At 34.5% G+C, this 6,817-nt stretch overlaps 1 pseudogene; it reads left to right on the top strand.

Moving 5' to 3' along the window:
• The first annotated feature begins 5,056 nt into the window (after positions 1-5,056).
• Positions 5,057-5,871, top strand: LOC143564966 (RING-H2 finger protein ATL43-like; annotated as a pseudogene).
• The last annotated feature ends 946 nt before the right edge of the window (positions 5,872-6,817 follow it).

Consider the following 6,817-nt stretch of genomic DNA (forward strand, 5'->3'; position numbering starts at 1 on the left):
CAGTCGTTAATATGGTAAATTAAGCCGTTTCTTGAACTACGGACAGATTCGGTTTAAATTCGTTTGGCACACTTACCGAGGTCAAAAGTTGGAGTTTTTGGTGTCAAAAGATCATTAGGTATGTCTAGTATATCATACTAAAATTTCATGATCATTGGAGTTCGTTTGGTAGGTCAATTGTTAAAAACCGATTTCTAGGGTTCTTGAGTGTTGAAATCGGTAATTGTGGTGTTTCGGGTGTTGTGTGAAAGAATGGTCGACCCGATCAGTTTGAGGAGCCTCTTGATAGGGTAAGGGCAGTAGGAAAATTATTTTTTTGGTTATAGGGGCTGGTTTGGTTGGTGATCCTTTAATCGAATTGTAATAGCGCGTAAAAATCAGCTAATTGGGAATTAATGTGGAAAATTATGAGATTTGAAACCCCACCGACTCGGGTGGTTAAATATTTATGGTTAGGCTTTAATAAAGTCAAATATTCTCAAAATGGGGCTGGTTTATTTGTGGGTTGGTTAATCGGTTCATTAACTCACGAATTCGACATAATTAACGCAAGACGGGCATAGTTTGGGAACCGTTGGTGATGATTGATTGGAAAGGGAGCTTTGGGTAATTCAAGGACTCCCGGGGCTGATGTAGTCGAATATAAATGTTGGGTGTGGTTATGGGTCAATCCAATCCCGTTAGACATCTCGTATAGTACGCGAGTCGTGTCGGTCTAGTTAGTGATTGTTGTGTGCTTTAACTTGACAGGCTTGTGGATTATGGGTGGTTAGCTAGAGGTTCCAGTTGTGATGTTTATGTGAACCATATCAGGTGAGTTTCATGATGACATTTTTAACTGTTTTACGTTTTGGGCTAGCATACACGTTTTATGTCGATTTTACCCTTTTGAAGCATTTGAATGATATTGCATAGTTTATGTTATTTTTACTATCTACGCTTGTAAGTTTGTAAGTTTGATGTTTATATGTGTGTGTGGCCACCACGTTTATGTTTTTGTTACGCCGTGACCGGGTCGAAGTGATGTATGTAAAAATTCCTTGATTTCCCTGTTGGGGGTTAAGGTGAAGTGTTCCAGGACAAGAAGTAGTGTCCTTGGGGCGAATGTATGTAAAATCCCCTAACAGTTTATCTGTCTTTGGGTTGAAGTTTATTCGGGTCCTTAACTTTGTGTTTTGGACTTGATGGAATGTGACTCTTGTTATGTGCTTGACTGAGGAAAATTTATTTATTTATTCATTGATGTTATTTATGTATTGTTATGATGTTATTTATGTATTGTTATGAAAGTCGTACGTTAAACACCTTTGTTGGTCTTTAAAATATTTTGATGATTAAAACATGAACTCACTCAGCTCAAGCTGACTTTGCGTGTATGTTAGAATGATTTCCAGGTTGCACGTGGATGGGATTACTGCTTGGAGGTGCTCAAGACTACCCGTGATCTCGTGGCAGTTCTAGACGAAGCCCATTTCCATTTTTAATAACTAAGACAACTATTGATGACTTTTTTTCTTGTCTTAAAAATAAATAATGTTTGAATGTTTAGTTGGCTTTTCCGCTGCAATTATACTCTGAATTGAATTGTTAAATTACGTGAAAATGACTTACCTATTAATAGTTTAATTTACATTTTCATGTCTTAAGGATAATAATATGATGTTTTGTAAATTTCCACTGCAAGAATACTTTGTAATGAAATTTTGGATTTTTAAGAAGCCATTTTGACCCTTATTTTTGAATATGTTTGGGATGATTACCAACTATAGGACTTCCGGATTTTGAGGTCTTACAGGCATTGAATATTTTCTTTTCCGGTAACAACTCTATAAAAGATATATTAGTATTATTAGTAAATAAATAAATCATGTGGTAAATAAATGAAAGCATAATCATCAATATTATCATTTGTTATCTTCGAATTATCAACAAAGTCTTTTAATTGTAGTTTGTGAATGTGAGAATCTTGTCAATTTAGCGCCGATCGTAGCTAATCTTGTAAACAAATCATTAACTTGAAGATCTCTTTTACCACCGGTACTAATTGTCGACTTGGGTGCAACAGTTGAGATATAAATACCTAAACAGCCCTAGAAAGTTGATAAGGAATAGGAATTTTTTGAATTCTTATTTTACAAACCTATAAGACATCATACATATCATCTATTTTTCCTTTTTCTCAACCTCATCATGCAAATACTTTAAAAAATACCCTCCAATAATAAAATTATCATCATCAACCACATTAAAAAAGAAGACAATGTACTCTTTTCTCTTACTTTTTCCATCTTCATCTCATAACTATTACATAAGTACTGTACAAAACGCCTTTTCAACCAGTTATGTAAGTTAATTTTTTTCAGTTTATTGCTCGCATTACATATAACAAAGCTAAGCAATATCCGTGATAAGACAGTTTATTTTGAGGATCTAAACCTTGTGTCTATGTCGTTGAACAAATATCAACATAGAATTGTAGGTGAGGAACTAATGAACTGGAATGATGGAGTGAAACTCTCATGATGAACCGGAAGCTTTTATGATTATGGGTTAGTTCTGATCGATTCACTTGTTATTAGTCGATTTGGTTTTTCAGTTCTTAACCTACAAAACTGAAACCAAATCAAGTTTTCATTTGTGAAGTGTAAAACCAAGCCATAGGTGTCTAACCGTGTTCGGTTTTTTTTGTTTTAATATCGGTTATTATTGTGTTGATATGAAAGGCAGTGTAAAAGTTCTAGATATTTACATAGCCATGTTAGAATCTATTTTTGATTGAAACCCGTAATCAAATTGAGTTGTTGATGAATTTACAACCGAAGAACAATTAGGTATTTAGGTTTCTACCAATTGAAGAACAACAAAGAAGAACACACAAAAACACGGAGAATTCAACCTTTTCAATTGATAATTACTTTTCGAATGATTACAAAAGCTGTATAATCAATTGATGCAAAAACTAGAACTATTCTCTCCCTCTTTTATTCTAGCTAGGTAACAATTACAATAATATGCTATAACTTAGAAGATGTTTTCTATGATTTATAAATCTTCACATTAACCATTACATGTATGATCTAACAAATTAAAACATTTATATGACGTTGCTCTCAGTACCAACTCTTGAAGTCTTGATTAGCTAGTAGGAAGTTATACTACATTAGCAACTTGGAAATCAGTGGTACCTTGATCTTTGAACTTTTCTCATTACTAAGTTCCTTTTTAGTAGCAACTTAGTCTTTAGTGAGATCTTATATTCTTCGGTATGAACAAATATTTAGTAGAAAGTTATTAATTCTCGGAAAAATTTGTCTTCACTTGTAATACTCTCAATACTAACAATTCTTTAGAAGTAAAAAGTTGTTCTTCGTAGCACCTTGTTCTATGAGTACAAACCCGTAAACCTCTTTCCACCATTTCCACCAAACACATTAAGTAACATTAACAAAACCATTTATTGGAAACTTCTTTAACGCAACAAGCTCGACAATGACCCCTATCTGTAGTAACTGCCATAAGTCACAATTGTTTAGAGTTTGTATCATCGGTTCTTAACTGTTTTAATCCCAACAAGTTATAACAATATTTAGAGTAAACTGCGGTTTTTGTCCCTGTGGTTTGTCTAAATCTACGGTTTTAGTTCAATAGTTTCAAATTTATGATTTCCGTCCATGTGGTTTCATTTAACTTGCAATTAAACCCGACTCCACTAACCTCGTTAAGTCTAGTTGTTAAACCCGTCAGCGTGCCCCTCACGTGAGAGGCATTTTTGTCCTTTTTCTCCCCAAATAAATACAACCCTAATTCACAAGCCCTCCTCACGTGAGGGGTTGGGGTGTAATTGGTAAAAAAGGACAAAATTATCCCTCACGTGAGGGGCACACTGATGGGTTTATTGACTCGACCTTAACGGCGTTAGTGGGGTTAGATTTAATTGTAAGTGAAATGAAACCACATGGATGAAAATCGCTAATTTGAAACTACTTGACTAAAACCGCATATTTAGACAAACCACAATGACGAAAACAGTAGTTTACTCCAATATTTATATTGAACAAAAATCAAATGAGTTGAGTCTCGTTTAATTTACAGTTTGACCATATATATTAGTTACACTATAAAAATATGGTCAAGTTATTTTATAAAGGGGAATAAAAATAAGAACGATGAGAAGAATTTGTAGTCACATAAAAAAATCTCTAAAAAATAAAAATAATTAATATAAAACAGAAAAAGTAAAAACACAAAAATGGTTTCACTGTCTTTCTCGTTCTAAAAAAAGGGACACAATGGTGAGTGAAAAAGATTATTGTGTCTTTTTGTTTATCATTGTGTTTTATGTATATCTTCGTCATTGATTGTGTCTTTTTTTCTTTACATTGTGTCTTTTTTCTTTATATTGTGTTATATTATTCAACATTATGCTATATTTTATTCGGCATTTGTTATATTTTGCGATCTATTGTGTCTTTTGTTCATTCTCGTCATTGGGTCTTTGATCTCAGCATTGTGTCTTTTCGTCAATTTTATTTTAAATTTGTTTTTTTAACCAGAATGATGGTGGAATCATTTTGGTTTTTTAAATTCCTTTATATAATCATAAATTCCTTTATTTTCTTTATACGATCATTCTTTTATTTTCTTATATAAAAATAAGATTATGATCCAAACATTATATATTTATGATAATAGACCTAATAAAAATTGCACTAGAAAACAAATGTTAAAACTCATACTACAGATTAAATAAAAGAATCATGTAGTGTTAAACTACTCGAGTAAGAACAAAAACCTTCATCCACATTCGTTTAATTTCTACAACTTACTTTATCTGATCATACTATTAAAAGCGACCAATTAACAATTAATTATACAAACAATAGCAAACAATTAGAAACTAGGATACAAAAGAATAAAAAGTAAAACCAATACGATAAACTAAAATAAAAATGAATAATTCATCTCTTGTCTTTTTGCAAATTATATATTTTACACACACTTCCATTGTCGCCTTCATATACTCTCCTCCCATGTAAGAATACACACTAGTCTCGGTATGGGCTACAAACCCCGGTGGCACCCATTTATCATATTCCTAATAACCACAACCACCTCAACATCACTACCTGCGCTTAAACCAAGTATTACTATCATCGTCGGAGTCCTATTTTCCATCACATTCCTTATACGCCAAACACTGTCGTAACCGCTACCCGCCCGTGTCGGTGCGTGCCATCGACCGGGACAATTCGGGTATCGACCGCACTATAATCGAGTCGCTCCCGGTTTTTCGGTTCGGGTCATTAAGTGGACAAAAAGACGGTCTTGAGTGTGCGGTTTGTTTATCCGTATTCGACCCGAGCGAACCTAAATGTAAACACGCGTCCCACGTCGAGTGTGTGACACGTGGCTTGACGCCCATTCGACGGGTCCACTTTGCCGAATTGCCGGTACCGGGGGCGGTGGTGGGTGACGTTGACCGGAAGGACGGGTTATTACTGGAGCGACGTCGTTACGAGCACAGGATCGTAGTGGGGAGGGAGAGATGGAGCGACGTACAGCCGTCGGATCTGTTGTATTTGCGATCAGAGATGATACTAAGTGACGTCCGTAGATTGAAAAGATCTAGGCCGTCAGTTTTGCATGAAGGGATTAATTGTTGGTGGCAGAGATGACAGGCTTGAGTAGGTTCGGTAGTAATGGTGAGTCTGGGGTCGTCTCCAGGTTGTTGGCTCGGGTAACCGAACCTAGGTCCGGACGTAACTCATCTTCTTCCAATGTATAGATGATTATAGACACACCCACCTGGCTCCAATTTATTATTAGGACAAAACATTAAATATTTTTGCACTAGACATCCGTACCATTTTTATAGTTGTGATTTACATTTATTTTGAGGAAAAAGGGAGTTGATGATGCACATTACGTTACGATAGCGAAATTTAATTTAATTTAATAAATGTTTTTACTTGTGTAAGCTGCTTTTACCCCTTTTCATACCTGTGTGTTTGTTGATAGGGAAGTGGAATAGAACAGGGACCACGAGTAATAATTCTAACCAGGTACAATTAACTAGTGTTTTGGGTTTTACATATATAATGCAACTACTAACATCACTCTCTCACCATTGCCCGTGAAGTCTTTGATTGGTTTGGGGACACATGAAGTAGCACTGGCAGCGACGTATATTGAAATAAAATTTTAGTACAATGCAATTTCTTGTTTAGTACGTTTAACAAGTGTTGGAAGTGAAGGAATGAATGTAGTTGTATCATAGAACATACATTTTCAGGTTGTTGAAATGATAGGGTCAATCGTGAAGGTAGGATACGAGAAAGAGTTAAGAGTTTTGATGTGGATTTTTTGCACTGAAGTTCTAAAATAGGAAAAAACAAAATCTTTTATACTTCATGATTAAAAAGAAATATAAAACGATCTCAAGGAAATTCGAATGAAAACAAGTTGTAATGTTATGACTCGATCACAAAAAATCCAGCTCACATTTTTTGAGCTATTAATTTATAGAGATATATTCAAAAATCCAGCTCACATTTTCATTGAACTTCAGAGAAACAACATATGAGACTATTGGTTTGGTTACATGACACAAGCTATAGAATTCAAAACTTAAAAACATTTGTGATTCATAATAGTATATATAATCATCATCCAATTTGTGATTTATGAAAATCCAACTTTTGTATCAACATAAAAACAAGCCAAGTTTAACCGATGAAGAGTCTCTAGACTTTACCATTGTGTCAAGATCTTTTCTAATAAGATATAAGCGGTGCCAATGTTCGATCTAGCAAACTCA

This window comes from Bidens hawaiensis, unplaced genomic scaffold, assembly GCF_021521415.1.
Source record: "Bidens hawaiensis isolate Kalapana, Puna unplaced genomic scaffold, B.hawaiensis_p1.1 tig00022183_1, whole genome shotgun sequence".
NCBI classification, from domain to species: domain Eukaryota; kingdom Viridiplantae; phylum Streptophyta; class Magnoliopsida; order Asterales; family Asteraceae; genus Bidens; species Bidens hawaiensis.